General features: G+C 45.1%; 1 long non-coding RNA gene and 9 other non-coding genes across 10 annotated transcripts; 5 read left to right on the forward strand and 5 right to left on the reverse strand.

Annotated features, from left to right (window-relative positions):
* Positions 1 to 993: 993 nt before the first annotated feature.
* On the forward strand, positions 994 to 1,950 carry LOC132098450 (uncharacterized). Its single transcript, XR_009422924.1, has 3 exons — positions 994 to 1,132; positions 1,707 to 1,806; positions 1,884 to 1,950. It is a non-coding gene; the product is annotated as an uncharacterized LOC132098450 (long non-coding RNA).
* A 4,325-nt stretch (positions 1,951 to 6,275) lies between these two features.
* On the reverse strand, positions 6,276 to 6,349 carry trnam-cau (transfer RNA methionine (anticodon CAU)). The gene has a single exon. It is a non-coding gene; the product is annotated as a tRNA-Met (tRNA).
* Positions 6,350 to 7,690: 1,341 nt separating this feature from the next.
* trnam-cau (transfer RNA methionine (anticodon CAU)) lies at positions 7,691 to 7,764 on the reverse strand. The gene has a single exon. It is a non-coding gene; the product is annotated as a tRNA-Met (tRNA).
* Positions 7,765 to 9,885: 2,121 nt separating this feature from the next.
* trnam-cau (transfer RNA methionine (anticodon CAU)) lies at positions 9,886 to 9,959 on the reverse strand. Its single transcript has one exon. It is a non-coding gene; the product is annotated as a tRNA-Met (tRNA).
* Positions 9,960 to 10,055: 96 nt separating this feature from the next.
* Positions 10,056 to 10,138, forward strand: trnal-cag (transfer RNA leucine (anticodon CAG)). The gene has a single exon. It is a non-coding gene; the product is annotated as a tRNA-Leu (tRNA).
* Positions 10,139 to 12,227: 2,089 nt separating this feature from the next.
* On the forward strand, positions 12,228 to 12,310 carry trnal-cag (transfer RNA leucine (anticodon CAG)). The gene has a single exon. It is a non-coding gene; the product is annotated as a tRNA-Leu (tRNA).
* A 1,942-nt stretch (positions 12,311 to 14,252) lies between these two features.
* On the reverse strand, positions 14,253 to 14,326 carry trnam-cau (transfer RNA methionine (anticodon CAU)). Its single transcript has one exon. It is a non-coding gene; the product is annotated as a tRNA-Met (tRNA).
* Positions 14,327 to 14,422: 96 nt separating this feature from the next.
* Positions 14,423 to 14,505, forward strand: trnal-cag (transfer RNA leucine (anticodon CAG)). Its single transcript has one exon. It is a non-coding gene; the product is annotated as a tRNA-Leu (tRNA).
* A 1,919-nt stretch (positions 14,506 to 16,424) lies between these two features.
* Positions 16,425 to 16,498, reverse strand: trnam-cau (transfer RNA methionine (anticodon CAU)). The gene has a single exon. It is a non-coding gene; the product is annotated as a tRNA-Met (tRNA).
* Positions 16,499 to 16,594: 96 nt separating this feature from the next.
* trnal-cag (transfer RNA leucine (anticodon CAG)) lies at positions 16,595 to 16,677 on the forward strand. The gene has a single exon. It is a non-coding gene; the product is annotated as a tRNA-Leu (tRNA).
* Positions 16,678 to 17,532: the final 855 nt, after the last annotated feature.

Raw genomic sequence — 17,532 nt, forward strand, 5'->3', positions numbered from 1 at the left:
TGCTCTCACAGTACACACCTTGTTCTCACACAGTGAAAAATAAATCATGGACCAAAGAGGAAACTGACAACGCACTGACAGAGAAGGTCACTTCTGGTATGAAACAAGTTTTCAGCTTTCACATTTGGCCCCTTTTTTTTTTGTAAAAGAAATTCAAACAATAAATAGTGTTTTGTGCTGTTTTAATGTGTTACAGATCGCTGTAGCGCCTCAGTTCAAGCAGCACACATGAACCGATTGATTTCATATTTAATTGAAGCACAAAATAAAAGATGTCACACGTCTTTATACAACATTTTTCAAGTTTAAGTCCACCGAAGTTAATCTACTCTCCTGTCTACCGTATTTTCTGCACCATAAGGCGCACCGGATTATAAAGCGCAGTCTCAAAACTGAGTTTAGTTGAACTTTATTCTACTATTTAACCATACACTCACATTATTTTTTAATCAATCTTCTCCCACAGATCCATCAAAGTACTCATCTTCTGTGTCTGAATTGAACAACTGGGCAACAGCTTTTGAACAGGTTTCTTCATCAAACATGCCGGGTTCCCTCTCATCATGGTTGATCGCTGCCAGCGTACGTAGTGTACGTATTACGTCCCCGTGTCAGCGGGAAATGGTCCGACAGTCAGTTAAACGGAGCGCTTACCAAAGTCGCACAACAACATTTTTACAGATTTTGTAACTCAGTGCACACTTAAGGCACATCGGATTATCAGGTGCACACCCGATTTTTGAGAAAATTCAAGGCTCTTAGATGCACCCTATAGTGTGGAAAATATGGTAATTTGTTTGTCAGGCAAGATGGCAGTATTGGCGTTATGATAGGTCAGATCACCTGTCAATCAAGCTCACTGTGAACGTTCAATTACATTTTAACATGTATTCACAAAGAAAACATCTCATAATGTTTCACTTCTGTTAAATGTGATGAAATAAATCATATTTTTTGTGTGAAATATGAACAGCTATGCTAATCGTTCTCCTTTTGTTTTCCTGTTTCTCCAGCCTCGCGTGTGGAGACTTCAGAAGATGCCAGACCTCACAAAGATTTCAGATGATGGAAACTATAGATGAACATGCAAAGCTGCTAAATAATCCTTATATTGTAATCATTGTCCTAAAAGGTAAGTTTGCAGGCTGATTTAAGGTTTGCTCCTACATTTTCTGCTTGTACTCCTATGTATTTAAGATACAAATGTAAATGACTGTAAATGAACATAAAAAGCTGTTGCATGCCTTTCTCATAAGCACTCGCCTGTTAGCAATGCTAATTTTATTTAACAATGTTATTACTGAGATCATTAAAAAGTTATTGTGGCGAGTGGGGTGGGGCCGAGAGCCTTGGGAACGGATCGAGGTCGGTGGAGTGATTGTAAATGAGGGACACCTTCGACACTCACTGGTCTCGAGTCCCACGGAGGAGATCGGAGGGATATAAAAGAGGACCAGCGACAGTGAAGGACGAGAGAGGACCAGGCCTGGACTTTATTTTGGGTTTGTGCGTGACAGTCGTTTGCGAGGGGCTGGCGCGATGTTTTGTCTATATTTCATTATTAAAGTGTTGTTTGATTGTCCGCCGGTTCCTGCCTCCTCCTTCCTGAGATTGTGAAGTTTGAATGCCATCACAGTAATATTGTGACTTTATTAAACGATCCTCAACGTAAATACAGTTTCACTGTGTTATCAATGTACTTTCAGGGAGGAACTTGTCAGCAAATCTACTTCACAGCACGTCAGTGAAAGCAGTTGACAGTTACAGATGTGTGTGTTGGATCAGGGTCAGATCTGAATTCTGCAGGTAAGTAGATCTCCAGGAACAGGATTGTACAGCCCTGTTATATTGCTAATGTATGATGGATTTTGTTTTTATTGCAGGTTTCCTGGGATGACAGTTGAAGAGATAAGCACATCAGATGTTGGCCTGGACAGCTGTACCTACAGTTTGCACATAAAATGCACATAAAAAGCTTCATTACAGTTTGCACATAATTTTTCGTCACAAACATTGATCTGCCTTTTTTTTGGGACCACCGTGCAGTGTGAAAGGGGTTTTAGTCTAGCACACTACACATAAGTTATTTATTTACTATTATTATTATTTTATTTTTTTACAAATTAGAGCAAATTGAATAAAAATGAATTGAATAGAAACGGTAAGTGCTTTTGGGAAATGGCTGAAGACTCAGCTGCTCAAATTAATAAAGGCAGGTCATTCTACCATGATCTTATCTACAAATACTACTATTCTCATAAAGTCTGTAAATATGTCCAGTTCTAATAAACACATTTCAGGAAAAAAATATTCAATAAAATTAGCAAAATGAAATGCAGCCCTCCATAAATCTGGTATAACTTAGCCTGTGAATTTGTTATTTTGTAGAATAGGATTTATGCACCTGTAGTGGAGATTTTGAGAAGGTTTTGTTGTGTTTGTGAGAGAGAGAGAAACAAAATACAAGCTTGCAGCTCCAAAAACATTTTCTTGATGATCTATTGAAATATTCTCTACAAATACAAATTTCAATGTCACAAGTGCTCAATTTTGTTATAATAATGTACAAAGTGTCTCGATTGTACATTAGCTGTACTGTATGCAAATATAACAAAGGGACATTAACAACTGAATATTCAGGGGATGCAAACTTGTCACCTTTAAGTAAAAATTTACATTTTGAATCCAAAAATCATTTGCATGTTTTGTGTAGATCCAAAGAGTTTTTAAAAGTGAATTAGTTAAATAGCACATGCTAAATAACACAAGGCATTTTTTGTTTACATTTTATATAATTAATAAAAAGAAAAGAAATACATGTTTTACAACCCGAATTCCGGAAAAGTTGGGACGTTTTTTAAATTTTAATAAAATGAAAACTAAAAGACTTTCAAATCACATGAGCCAATATTTTATTCACAATAGAACATAGGTAACATAGCAAATGTTTAAACTGAGGAAGTTTACAATTTTATGCACAAAATGAGCTCATTTCAATTTTGATTTCTGCTACAGGTCTCAAAATAGTTGGGACGGGGCATGTTTACCATGGTGTAGCATCTCCTTTTCTTTTCAAAACAGTTTGAAGACGTCTGGGCATTGAGGCTATGAGTTGCTGGAGTTTTGCTGTTGGAATTTGATCCCATTCTTGCCTTATATAGATTTCCAGCTGCTGAAGAGTTTGTGGTCGTCTTTGACGTATTTTTCGTTTTTAAGATGCGCCAAATGTTCTCTATAGGTGAAAGATCTGGACTGCAGGCAGGCCAGGTTAGCACCCGGACTCTTCTACGACAAAGCCATGCTGTTGTTATAGCTGCAGTATGTGGTTTTGCATTGTCCTGCTGAAATAAACAAGGCCTTCCCTGAAATAGACGTTGTTTGGAGGGAAGCATATGTTGCTCTAAAACCGTTATATACCTTTCAGCATTCACAGAGCCTTCCAAAACATGCAAGCTGCCCATACCGTATGCACTTATGCACCCCCATACCATCAGAGATGCTGGCTTTTGAACTGAACGCTGATAACATGCTGGAAGGTCTCCCTCCTCTTTAGCCTGGAGGACACGGCGTCCGTGATTTCCAACAAGAATGTCAAATTTGGACTCGTCTGACCATAAAACACTATTCCACTTTGAAATAGTCAATTTTTAATGAGCCTTGGCCCACAGGACACAACGGCGCTTCTGGACCATGTTCACATATGGCTTCCTTTTTGCATGATAGAGCTTTAGTTGGCATCTGCTGATGGCACGGCGGATTGTGTTTACCGACAGTGGTTTCTGAAAGTATTCCTGGGCCCATTTAGTAATGTCATTGACACAATCATGCCGATGAGTGATGCAGTGTCGTCTGAGAGCCCGAAGACCACGGGCATCCAATAAAGGTCTCCGGCCTTGTCCCTTACGCACAGAGATTTCTCCAGTTTCTCTGAATCTTTTGATGATGTTATGCACTGTAGATGATGAGATTTGCAAAGCCTTTGCAATTTGACGTTGAGGAACATTGTTTTTAAAGTTTTCCACAATTTTTTTACGCAGTCTTTCACAGATTGGAGAGCCTCTGCCCATCTTTACTTCTGAGAGACTCTGCTTCTCTAAGACAAAGCTTTTATAGCTAATAATGTTACAGACCTGATATCAATTAACTTAATTAATCACTAGATGTTCTCCCAGCTGAATCTTTTCAAAACTGCTTGCTTTTTTAGCCATTTGTTTCCCCCGTGCCAACTTTTTTGAGACCTGTAGCAGGCATTAAATTTTAAATGAGCTAATTAAGTGGATAAAAGTGTAAAATTTCTCAGTTTAAACATTTGCTACGTTATCTATGTTCTATTGTGAATAAAATATTGGCTCATGTGATTTGAAATTCCTTTAGTTTTCATTTTATTAAGATTTAAAAAACGTCCCAACTTTTCCGGAATTCGGGTAGTACATCAAATGTTGCCATTTTATATGAAAATATACAAAAGATAATATTTTTAAGGCGCGTGATAAAAAAATTACCCCCAAACTATAAATGAATTTAATCATGGAGTCATAGGACATATATATATATATAAGTCAACTAAAAATTAACTTTATTGTCTAATTGTGGCCTACATGATCATACCTGACCTGATTAGGTTACATCCCTGATATTACAAACAACTCAAGTTTTGATTGCAAATGAAAACTGATTGATCTACTTGATCTACCTTTGTCTTCTTTATAAATCATCATCTCATATGTCTTTTATTTTGTGGAACACAAAAGCAAAGAGTGACGGCCTCAGTCACCATTATTATATATATATATATATATGTAAAAGCAATGATAGTGAACCGTGACTGAGGCTGTCAGTTTTTTTAAGGTTCTGCCTTGCATCTTCTTTTGTGACCCACTGAAAATAAGTGAGACACATTTGGTCATATTTTTTGGTCACAATTTATATTAGCCTATAATATACTTTATACCTATTTGTGTGTGTATTTTTGTGTAAAAGCATTTTCTTTGCTAGACTTGTGGGTTGTGCTCTACACATGTGTGTGTAACTGTGTATAAACTGTATTGTATAAATAATAAAGAAATTATGACTGAATGTGATGTGTTTAAAGTTTTATTTATACAGGCTAATTTATTTAGTAGTAAGTATGTGAGATTTTTAAAACTAGCAGAAAATGTTAATAGTAAAGTAGTTTTACCCAAATGAAATCAACGTCGTTTCAACATTAGATAAGCAAACCAATTAGATCGATTTTATGTTGAAAACTAATTGATTCTCTGACGTCGTTTCAACCAACTGAAAATCAACGTCGATTCAACGTTAGGTAACGCAACCAATTGCATCAATTTTTCGTTAGTTTCGTTTTAGGTCGGATCAACGTTAACCCGATGAGCAAAACGATGTTGGATCGACGAGAAACGTCGATTCTACGTTGATTCTATGTCAGTTTGCTATCTGGGAAGCTAATGTAGGTTCTATTGGTAGCCAGTGCAAAATTATGAAGAGAGGTGTGACGTGGGCTTTCTTTGGCTCGTTGAAGACCACTCTCGCTGCTGCATCCTGGATCAGTTGCAGAGGCTTGATAGTACGTGCCGGAAGACCCGCCAAGGGAGCATAACAGTAGCCCAGTCTGGAGAAAACAAAGAGCTTGGACAAGGAGTTGTGTGGCCTGCTCTGATCGGAAGGGTCTAATCTTCCGAACGTTGTATAAGGCAAATCTGCAGGACCGGGCCAGTGCAGCAATATGGCCTTTGAAACTTCACAAAACCTCAGGAGGATGTGGCCATGTGTTACATGAATATGAAAGGGATGCTATTACTGCCTTCATTCAGTGTTAGCTAGCATGAATGCAGAATTTTCACTTCATTGTATATAAAAGGATGGCACGGGTCTACACGCAATGTCGCTGGATGAGATTCAGGGAATTTACCTGGAACCTCACAGTTTTCCACAAAACATCATTTCACCTGCCCTGAAGAGGAGCTGTGGCCTTTTGCCCCCAGGAGACACAGGGACACCCACACGGAAGGGGAGAGAGAACCTCACTCTTTCTTTCTAAGCCACGGGTGTCAAACTCAGTCCCTGAAATGCCGGAGACCTGCAGAGTTTAGATTCAAGCCTGATTGAACACACCTGATCCAACTAATCATGGCCTTCAGGCTCATTTGAAAACTACATGCCTTGTGTGTTTGAGAAGGGTTGGAACAACACTCTACAGGGCTCGGGCCCTAAAGGAATTTAGTTTGATACCCCTGGTCTAAGCGCTCTCAGTGATCAGAAAAAAAGCACCACTCTGCCCCGTGTGAGGCTCGAACTCACGACCTTCAGATTATGAGACTGACGCGCTGCCTAACTGCACCAACGAGGCTTGTGGGCTAAAGAGCACCCAAACAGAGAATAAGTAGCTTCTAGATCCTTGCATTCAGGTGTGGCTCCAACAGGCCATCCCTAGCCAAGCAAGTGTCTTGATGGCCGATCGGTCTAAGGCGCTGTGTTCAGGTCGCAGACTCCCCTGGAGGCGTGGATTCGAATCCCACTCCTGACAGATCTATCCTTTGGCTGCAGACAGAGACTTCAGTCTTCTGCTATGTTGAGCCAGCAGGGCATTAACTTTGACAAAACACAGCATTTGGCAAATGCTAGTATTCATTGGGCAGGCGTTGAAGACAAGGATGAGTTTTTAGACACTTTTTGAAAATGTTTAAAGCCTCCGCTGCTCGAATTGAGATAGGCAAGCCGATCCACCAGCTGGGAACAGTCCAGGAAATGGTCCTTGATAGTGATTTTGTGCCTCTTTGGGATGGCACCATGAGGCGTCGTTCACTTGCAGAACGCAAGCATAGGTCTGAACCAGCGACTTTAGGTATATTGCTGCAGAGCCAGTGGTTATCTGGTAGGCAAACATCAGTATCTTGAATCTGATGCGAACAGCTATTGGTAGCCAGTGCAAAATTATGAAGAGAGGTGTGACGTGGGCTTTCTTTGGCTCGTTGAAGACCACTCTCGCTGCTGCATCCTGGATCAGTTGCAGAGGCTTGATAGTATGTGCCGGAAGACCCGCCAAGGGAGCATAACAGTAGCCCAGTCTGGAGAAAACAAAGAGCTTGGACAAGGAGTTATGTGGCCTGCTCTGATCGGAAGGGTCTAATCTTCCGAACGTTGTATAAGGCAAAGCTGCAGGACCGGGCCAGTGCAGCAATTTGGCCTTTGAAACTTCACAAAACCTCAGGAGGATGTGGCCATGTGTTACATGAATATGAGAGGGATGCTATTACTGCCTTCATTCAGTGTTAGCCAGCATGAATGCAGAATTTTCACTTCATTGTATATAAAAGGATGGCACGGGTCTACACGCAATGTCGCTGGATGAGATTCAGGGAATTTACCTGGAACCTCAAAGTTTTCTACAAAACATCATTTCACCTGCCCTGAAGAGGAGCTGTGGCCTTTTGCCCCCAGGAGACACAGGGAAACCCACACAGAAGGGGACAGAGAACCTCACTCTTTCTTTCTAAAGCCAGGTTTAGATTCAAGCCTGATTGAACACACATGATCCCACTAATCATGGCCTTCAGGCTCATTTGAAAACTACATGCCTTGTGTGTTTGAGAAGGGTTGGAACAACACTCTACAGGGCTCGGGCCCTAAAGGAATTTAGTTTGATACCCCTGGTCTAAGTGCTCTCAGTGATCAGAAAAAAGCACCACTCTCCCCCGTGTGAGGCTCGAACTCACGACCTTCAGATTATGAGACTGACGCGCTGCCTAACTGCGCCAACGAGGCTTGTGGGCTAAAAGGCACCCAAACAGAGAATAAGTAGCTTTTAGATCCTTGCATTCAGGTGTGGCTCCAACAGGCCATCCCTAGCCAAGCAAGTGTGTCTTGATGGCCGAGCGGTCTAAGGCGCTGCGTTCAGGTTGCAGTCTCCCCTGGAGGCGTGGGTTTGAATCCCACTTCTGACAGATCTATCCTTTGGCTGCAGACAGAGACTTCAGTCTTCTGCTACGTTGAGCCAGCAGGGTGTTAACTTTGACAAAACACAGCATTTGGCAAATGCTAGTATTCATTGGGCAGGCGTTGAAGACAAGGATAAGTTTTTGGCACTTTTTTAAAAATGTTTAAAGCCTCCGCTGCTCGAATTGAGATAGGCAAGCCGATCCACCAGCTGGGAACAGTCCAGGAAAAGGTCCTTGAGAGTGATTTTGTGCCTCTTTGGGATGGCACCACGAGGCGTCGTTCACTTGCAGAAGTCAAGCATAGGTCTGAACCAGCGACTTTAGGTATATTGCTGCAGAGCCAGTGGTTATCTTGTAGGCAAACATCAGTATCTTGAATCTGATGCGAACAGCTATTGGTAGCCAGTGCAAAATTATGAAGAGAGGTGTGACGTGGGCTTTCTTTGGCTCGTTGAAGACCACTCTCGCTGCTGCATCCTGGATCAGTTACAGAGGCTTGATAGTATGTGCCGGAAGACCTGCCAAGGGAGCATAACAGTAGCCCAGTCTGGAGAAAACAAAGAGCTTGGACAAGGAGTTATGTGGCCTGCTCTGATCGGAAGGGTCTAATCTTCCGAACGTTGTATAAGGCCAATCTGCAGGACCGGGCCAGTGCAGCAATATGGCCTTTGAAACTTCACAAAACCTCAGGAGGATGTGGCCATGTGTTACATGAATATGAAAGGGATGCTATTACTGCCTTCATTCAGGTGTTAGCCAGCATGAATGCAGAATTTTCACTTCATTGTATATAAAAGGATGGACGGGTCTACACGCAATGTCGCTGGATGAGATTCAGGGAATTTACCTGGAACCTCACAGTTTTCCACAAAACATCATTTCACCTGCCCTGAAGAGGAGCTGTGGCCTTTTGCCCCCAGGAGACACAGGGAAACCCACACGGAAGGGGACAGAGAACCTCACTCTTTCTTTCTAAGCCACGGGTGTCAAACTCAGTCCCTGGAACGACGAGGTGGTGTTCACTTGCAGAACGCAAGCATAGGTCTGAACCAGCGACTTTAGGTATATTGCTGCAGAGCCAGTGGTTATCTTGTAGGCAAACATCAGTATCTTGAATCTGATGCGAACAGCTATTGGTAGCCAGTGCAAAATTATGAAGAGAGGTGTGACGTGGGCTTTCTTTGGCTCGTTGAAGACCACTCTCGCTGCTGCATCCTGGATCAGTTGCAGAGGCTTGATAGTACGTGCCGGAAGACCCGCCAAGGGAGCATAACAGTAGCCCAGTCTGGAGAAAACAAAGAGCTTGGACAAGGAGTTGTGTGGCCTGCTCTGATCGGAAGGGTCTAATCTTTAGAACTTTGTATAAGGCAAATCTGCAGGACCGGGCCAGTGCAGCAATATGGCCTTTGAAACTTCACAAAACCTCAGGACGACGTGGCCATGTGTTACATGAATATGAGAGGGATTCTATTACTGCCTTCATGCAGTGTTAGCCAGCATGAATGCAGAATTTTCACTTCATTGTATATGAAAGGATGGCACGGGTCTACACGCAATGTCGCTGGATGAGATTCAGGGAATTTACCTGGAACCTCACAGTTTTCCACAAAACATCATTTTACCTGCCCTGAAGAGGAGCTGTGGCCTTTTGCCCCCAGGAGACACAGGGAAACCCACACGGAAGGGGACAGAGAAACTCACTCTTTCTTTCTAAGCCACGGGTGTCAAACTCAGTCCCTGGAAGGCCGGATACCTGCAGAGTTTAGATTCAAGCCTGATTGAATACACCTGATCCAGCTAATCATGGCCTTCAGGCTCATTTGAAAACTACATGCCTTGTGTGTTTGAGAAGGGTTGGAAGAACACTCTACATGGCTCGGGCCCTAAAGGAATTTAGTTTGATACCCCTGGTCTAAGCGCTCTCAGTGATCAGAAAAAAGCACCACTCTGCCCCGTGTGAGGCTCAAACTCACAACCATCAGATTATGAGACTGACGCGCTGCCTAACTGCGCCAACGAGGCTTGTGGGCTAAAGGGCGCCCAAACAGAGAATAAGTAGCTTCTAGATCCGTGCATTCAGGTGTGGCTCCAACAGGCCATCCCTAGCCAACCAAGTGTGTCAGGATGGCCGAGCGGTCTAAGGCGCTGTGTTCAGGTCGCAGTCTCCCCTGGAGGCGTGGGTTCGAATCCCACTTCTGACAGATCTATCCTTTGGCTGCAGACAGAGACTTCAGTCTTCTGCTAAGTTGAGCCAGCAGGGCGTTAACTTTGACAAAACAAAGCATTTGGCAAATGCTAGTATTCATTGGGCAGGCGTTGAAGACAAGGATGAGTTTTTAGACACTTTTTGAAAATGGTTAAAGCCTCCGCTGATTGAATTGAGATAGGCAAGCCGATCCAGCAGCTGGGAACAGTCCAGGAAAAGGTCCTTGAGAGTGATTTTGTGCCTCTTTGGGATGGCACCACGAGGCGTCGTTCACTTGCAGAACGCAAGCATAGGTCTGAACCAGCGACTTTGGGTATATTGCTGCAGAGCCAGTGGTTATCTTGTAGGCAAACATCAGTATCTTGAATCTGATGCGAACAGCTATTGGTAGCCAGTGCAAAATTATGAAGAGAGGTGTGACGTGGGCTTTCTTTGGCTCGTTGAAGACCACTCTCGCTGCTGCATCCTGGATCAGTTGCAGAGGCTTGATAGTACGTGCCGGAAGACCCGCCAAGGGAGCATAACAGTAGCCCAGTCTGGAGAAAACAAAGAGCTTGGACAAGGAGTTGTGTGGCCTGCTCTGATCGGAAGGGTCTAATCTCCCGAACGTTGTATAAGGCAAATCTGCAGGACCGGGCCAGTGCAGCAATATGGCCTTTGAAACTTCACAAAACCTCAGGACGACGTGGCCATGTGTTACATGAATATGAGAGGGATTCTATTACTGCCTTCATGCAGTGTTAGCCAGCATGAATGCAGAATTTTCACTTCATTGTATATGAAAGGATGGCACGGGTCTACACGCAATGTCGCTGGATGAGATTCAGGGAATTTACCTGGAACCTCACAGTTTTCCACAAAACCTCATTTCACCTGCCCTGAAGAGGGGCTGTGGCATTTTGCCCCCAGGAGACACAGGGAAACCCACACGGAAGGGGACAGAGAACCTCACTCTTTCTTTCTTAGCCACGGGTGTCAAACTCAGTCCCTTGCAGAACGCAAGCATAGGTCTGAACCAGCGACTTTAGGTATATTGCTGCAGAGCCAGTGGTTATCTTGTAGGCAAACATCAGTATCTTGAATCTGATGCGAACAGCTATTGGTAGCCAGTGCAAAATTATGAAGAGAGCTGTGACGTGGGTTTTCTTTGGCTCGTTAAAGACCACTCTCGCTGCTGCATCCTGGATCAGTTGCAGAGGCTTGATAGTACGTGCCGGAAGACCCGCCAAGGGAGCATAACAGTAGCCCAGTCTGGAGAAAACAAAGAGCTTGGACAAGGAGTTGTGAGGCCTGCTCTGATCGGAAGGGTCTAATCTTCTGAACTTTGTATAAGGCAAATCTGCAGGACCGGGCCAGTGCAGCAATATGGCAATTGAAACTTCACAAAACCTCAGGAGGATGTGGCCATGTGTTACATGAATATGAGAGGGATGCTATTACTGCCTTCATTCAGTGTTAACCAGCATGAATGCAGAATTTTCACTTCATTGTATATGAAAGGATGGCACGGGTCTACACGCAATGTCGCTGGATGAGATTCAGGGAATTTACCTGGAACCTCACAGTTTTCCACAAAACATCATTTCACCTGCCCTGAAGAGGAGCTGTGGCCTTTTGCCCCCAGGAGACACAGGGAAACCCACACGGAAGGGGACAGAGAACCTCACTCTTTCTTTCTAAGCCACGGGTGTCAAACTCAGTCCCTGGAAGGCCGGAGACCTGCAGAGTTTAGATTCAAGCCTGATTGAACACACCTGATCCAACTAATCATGGCCTTCAGGCTCATTTGAAAACTACATGCCTTGTGTGTTTGAGAAGGGTTGGAAGAACACTCTACAGGGCTCGGGCCCTAAAGGAATTTAGTTTGATAGCCCTGGTCTAAGCGCTCTCAGTGATCAGAAAAAAGCACCACTCTGCCCCGTGTGAGGCTCAAACTCACGACCTTCAGATTATGAGACTGACGCGCTGCCTAACTGTGCCAACGAGGTTTGTGGGCTAAAGGGCGCCCAAACAGAGAATAAGTAGCTTCTAGATCCGTGCATTCAGGTGTGGCTCCAACAGGCCATCCCTAGCCAACCAAGTGTGTCAGGATGGCCGAGCGGTCTAAGGCGTTGCGTTCAGGTCGCAGTCTCCCCTGGAGGCGTGGGTTCGAATCCCACTTCTGACAGATCTATCCTTTGGCTGCAGACAGAGACTTAGGTCTTCTGCTACGTTGAGCCAGCAGGGCGTTAACTTTGACAAAACACAGCATTTGGCAAATGCTAGTATTCATTGGGCAGGCGTTGAAGACAAGGATGAGTTTTTAGACACTTTTTGAAAATGGTTAAAGCCTCCGCTGATTGAATTGAGATAGGCAAGCCGATCCACCAGCTGGGAACAGTCCAGGAAAAGGTCCTTGAGAGTGATTTTGTGCCTCTTTGGGATAGCACCACGAGGCGTCGTTCACTTGCAGAACGCAAGCATAGGTCTGAACCAGCGACTTTAGGTATATTGCTGCAGAGCCAGTGGTTATCTTGTAGGCAAACATCAGTATCTTGAATCTGATGCGAACAGCTATTGGTAGCCAGTGCAAAATTATGAAGAGAGGTGTGACGTGGGCTTTCTTTGGCTCGTTGAAGACCACTCTCGCTGCTGCATCCTGGATCAGTTGCAGAGGCTTGATAGTACGTGCCGGAAGACCCACCAAGGGAGCATAACAATAGCCCAGTCTGGAGAAAACAAAGAGCTTGGACAAGGAGTTGTGTGGCCTGCTCTGATCGGAAGGGTCTAATCTCCCGAACGTTGTATAAGGGAAATCTGCAGGACCGGGCCAGTGCAGCAATATGGCCTTTGAAACTTCACAAAACCTCAGGACGACGTGGCCAGGTGTTACATGAATATGAGAGGGATGCTATTACTGCCTTCATTCAGTGTTAGCCAGCATGAATGCAGAATTTTCACTTCATTGTATATAAAAGGATGGCACGGGTCTACACGCAATGTCGCTGGATGAGATTCAGGGAATTTACCTGGCACCTCACAGTTTTCCACAAAACCTCATTTCACCTGCCCTGAAGAGGAGCTGTGGCATTTTGCCCCCAGGAGACACAGGGAAACCCACACGGAAGGGGACAGAGAACCTCACTCTTTCTTTCTTAGCCACGGGTGTCAAACTCAGTCCCTGGAACGACGAGGCGTCGTTCACTTGCAGAACGCAAGCATAGGTCTGAACCAGCGACTTTAGGTATATTGCTGCAGAGCCAGTGGTTATCTTGTAGGCAAACATCAGTATCTTGAATCTGATGCGAACAGCTATTGGTAGCCAGTGCAAAATTATGAAGAGAGGTGTGACGTGGGCTTTCTTTGGCTCGTTTAAGACCACTCTCGCTGCTGCATCCTGGATCAGTTGCAGAGGCTTGATAGTACGTGCCGGAAGACCCACCAAGGGAGCATAACAGTAGCCCAGTCTGGAGAAAACAAAGAGCTTGGACAAGGAGTTGTGTGGCCTGCTCTGATCGGAAGGGTCTAATCTTCCGAACTTTGTATAAGGCAAATCTGCAGGACCGGGCCAGTGCAGCAATATGGCCTTTGAAACTTCACAAAACCTCAGGAGGATGTGGCCATGTGTTACATGAATATGAGAGGGATGCTATTACTGCCTTCATTCAGTGTTAGCCAGCATGAATGCAGAATTTTCACTTCATTGTATATAAAAGGATGGCACGGGTCTACACGCAATGTCGCTGGATGAGATTCAGGGAATTTACCTGGAACCTCACAGTTTTCCACAAAACATAATTTTACCTTCCCTGAAGAGGAGCTGTGGCCTTTTGCCCCCAGGAGACACAGGGAAACCCACACGGAAGGGGACAGAGAACCTCACTCTTTCTTTCTAAGCCACGGGTGTCAAACTCAGTCCCTGGAAGGCCGGAGACCTGCAGAGTTTAGATTCAAGCCTGATTGAACACACCTGATCCAACTAATCATGGCCTTCAGGCTCATTTGAAAACTACATGCCTTGTGTGTTTGAGAAGGGTTGGAAGAACACTCTACAGGGCTCGGGCCCTAAAGGAATTTAGTTTGATACCCCTGGTCTAAGCGCTCTCAGTGATCAGAAAAAAGCACCACTCTGCCCCGTGTGAGGCTCGAACTCACAACCTTCAGATTATGAGACTGACGCGCTGCCTAACTGCGCCAACGAGGCTTGTGGGCTAAAGGGCGCCCAAACAGAGAATAAGTAGCTTCTAGATCCGTGCATTCAGGTGTGGCTCCAACAGGCCATCCCTAGCCAACCAAGGGTGTCAGGATGGCCGAGCGGTCTAAGGCGCTGCGTTCAGGTCGCAGTCTCCCCTGGAGGCGTGGGTTCGAATCCCAATTCTGACAGATCTATCCTTTGGCTGCAGACAGAGACTTCAGTCTTCTGCTACGTTGAGCCAGCAGGGCGTTAACTTTGACAAAACACAGCATTTGGCAAATGCTAGTATTCATTGGGCAGAAGTTGAAGACAAGGATGAGTTTTTAGACACTTTTTGAAAATGGTTAAAGCCTCCGCTGATTGAATTGAGATAGGCAAGCCGATCCACCAGCTGGGAACAGTCCAGGAAAAGGTCCTTGAGAGTGATTTTGTGCCTCTTTGGGATGGCACCACGAGGCGTCGTTCACTTGCAGAACGCATGCATAGGTCTGAACCAGCGACTTTAGGTATATTGCTGCAGAGCCAGTGGTTATCTTGTAGGCAAACATCAGTATCTTGAATCTGATGCGAACAGCTATTGGTAGCCAGTGCAAAATTATGAAGAGAGGTGTGACGTGGGATATTTTTGGCTCGTTGAAGACCACTCTCGCTCCTGCATCCTGGATAAGTTGCAGAGGCTTGATAGTACGTGCCGGAAGACCCGCCAAGGGAGCATAACAGTAGCCCAGTCTGGAGAAAACAAAGAGCTTGGACAAGGAGTTGTGTGGCCTGCTCTGATCGGAAGGGTCTAATCTCCTGAACGTTGTATAAGGCAAATCTGCAGGACCGGGCCAGTGCAGCAATATGGCCTTTGAAACTTCACAAAACCTCAGGACGACGTGGCCATGTGTTACATGAATATGAGAGGGATTCTATTACTGCCTTCATGCAGTGTTAGCCAGCATGAATGCAGAATTTTCACTTCATTGTATATGAAAGGATGGCACGGGTCTACACGCAATGTCGCTGGATGAGATTCAGGGAATTTACCTGGAACCTCACAGTTTTCCACAAAACCTCATTTCACCTGCCCTGAAGAGGAGCTGTGGCATTTTGCCCCCAGGAGACACAGGGAAACCCACACGGAAGGGGACAGAGAACCTCACTCTTTCTTTCTTAGCCACGGGTGTCAAACTCAGTCCCTTGCAGAACGCAAGCATAGGTCTGAACCAGCGACTTTAGGTATATTGCTGCAGAGCCAGTGGTTATCTTGTAGGCAAACATCAGTATCTTGAATCTGATGCGAACAGCTATTGGTAGCCAGTGCAAAATTATGAAGAGAGGTGTGACGTGGTCTTTCTTTGGCTCGTTTAAGACCACTCTCGCTGCTGCATCCTGGATCAGTTGCAGAGGCTTGATAGTACGTGCCGGAAGACCCGCCAAGGGAGCATAACAGTAGCCCAGTCTGGAGAAAACAAAGAGCTTGGACAAGGAGTTGTGTGGCCTGCTCTGATCGGAAGAGTCTAATCTTTAGAACTTTGTATAAGGCAAATCTGCAGGACCGGGCCAGTGCAGCAATATGGCCTTTGAAACTTCACAAAACCTCAGGAGGATGTGGCCATGTGTTACATGAATATGAGAGGGATGCTATTACTGCCTTCATTCAGTGTTAGCCAGCATGAATGCAGTATTTTCACTTCATTGTGTACAAAAGGATGGCACGGGTCTACACGCAATGTCGCTGGATGAGATTCAGGGAATTTACCTGGAACCTCACAGTTTTCCACAAAACATCATTTCACCTTCCCTGAAGAGGAGCTGTGGCCTTTTGCCCCCAGGAGACACAGGGAAACCCACACAGAAGGGGACAGAGAACCTCACTCTTTCTTTTTAAGCCACGGGTGTCAAACTCAGTCCCTGGAAGGCCGGAGACCTGCAGAGTTTAGATTCAAGCCTGATTGAACACACCTGATCCAACTAATCATGGCCTTCAGGCTCATTTGAAAACTACATGCCTTGTGTGTTTGAGAAGGGTTGGAAGAACACTCTACAGGGCTCGGGCCCTAAAGGAATTTAGTTTAATACCCCTGGTCTAAGCGCTCTCAGTGATCAGAAAAAAGCACCACTCTGCCCCGTGTGAGGCTCGAACTCACGACCTTCAGATTATGAGACTGACGCGCTGCCTAACTGCGCCAACGAGGCTTGCAGGCTAAAGGGCGCCCAAACAGAGAATAAGTAGCTTCTAGATCCGTGCATTCAGGTGTGGCTCCAACAGGCCATCCCTAGCCAACCAAGTGTGTCAGGATGGCCGAGCGGTCTAAGGCGCTGCGTTCAGGTCGCAGTCTCCCCTGGAGGCATGGGTTCGAATCCCACTTCTGACAGATCTATCCTTTGGCTGCAGACAGAGACTTCAGTCTTCTGCTACGTTGAGCCAGCAGGGCGTTAACTTTGACAAAACACAGCATTTGGCAAATGCTAGTATTCATTGGGCAGAAGTTGAAGACAAGGATGAGTTTTTAGACACTTTTTGAAAATGGTTAAAGCCTCCGCTGATTGAATTGAGATAGGCAAGCCGATCCACCAGCTGGGAACAGTCCAGGAAAAGGTCCTTGAGAGTGATTTTGTGCCTCTTTGGGATGGCACCACGAGGCGTCGTTCACTTGCAGAACGCAAGCATAGGTCTGAACCAGCGACTTTAGGTATATTGCTGCAGAGCCAGTGGTTATCTTGTAGGCAAACATCAGTATCTTGAATCTGATGCGAACAGCTATTGGTAGCCAGTGCAAAATTATGAAGAGAGGTGTGACGTGGGCTTTCTTTGGCTCGTTGAAGACCACTCTCGCTGCTGCATCCTGGATCAGTTGCAGAGGCTTGATAGTACGTGCCGGAAGACCCGCCAAGGGAGCATAACAGTAGCCCAGTCTGGAGAAAACAAAGAGCTTGGACAAGGAGTTGTGTGGCCTGCTCTGATCGGAAGGGTCTAATCTCCCGAACGTTGTATAAGGCAAATCTGCAGGACCGGGCCAGTGCAGCAATATGGCCTTTGAAACTTCACAAAACCTCAGGACGACGTGGCCATGTGTTACATGAATATGAGAGGGATTCTATTACTGCCTTCATGCAGTGTTAGCCAGCATGAATGCGGAATTTTCACTTCATTGTATATGAAAGGATGGCACGGGTCTACACGCAATGTCGCTGGATGAGATTCAGGGAATTTACCTGGAACCTCACTG

The sequence above is a fragment of the Carassius carassius genome, chromosome 22, assembly GCF_963082965.1.
Source record: "Carassius carassius chromosome 22, fCarCar2.1, whole genome shotgun sequence".
Lineage (NCBI taxonomy): Eukaryota > Metazoa > Chordata > Actinopteri > Cypriniformes > Cyprinidae > Carassius > Carassius carassius.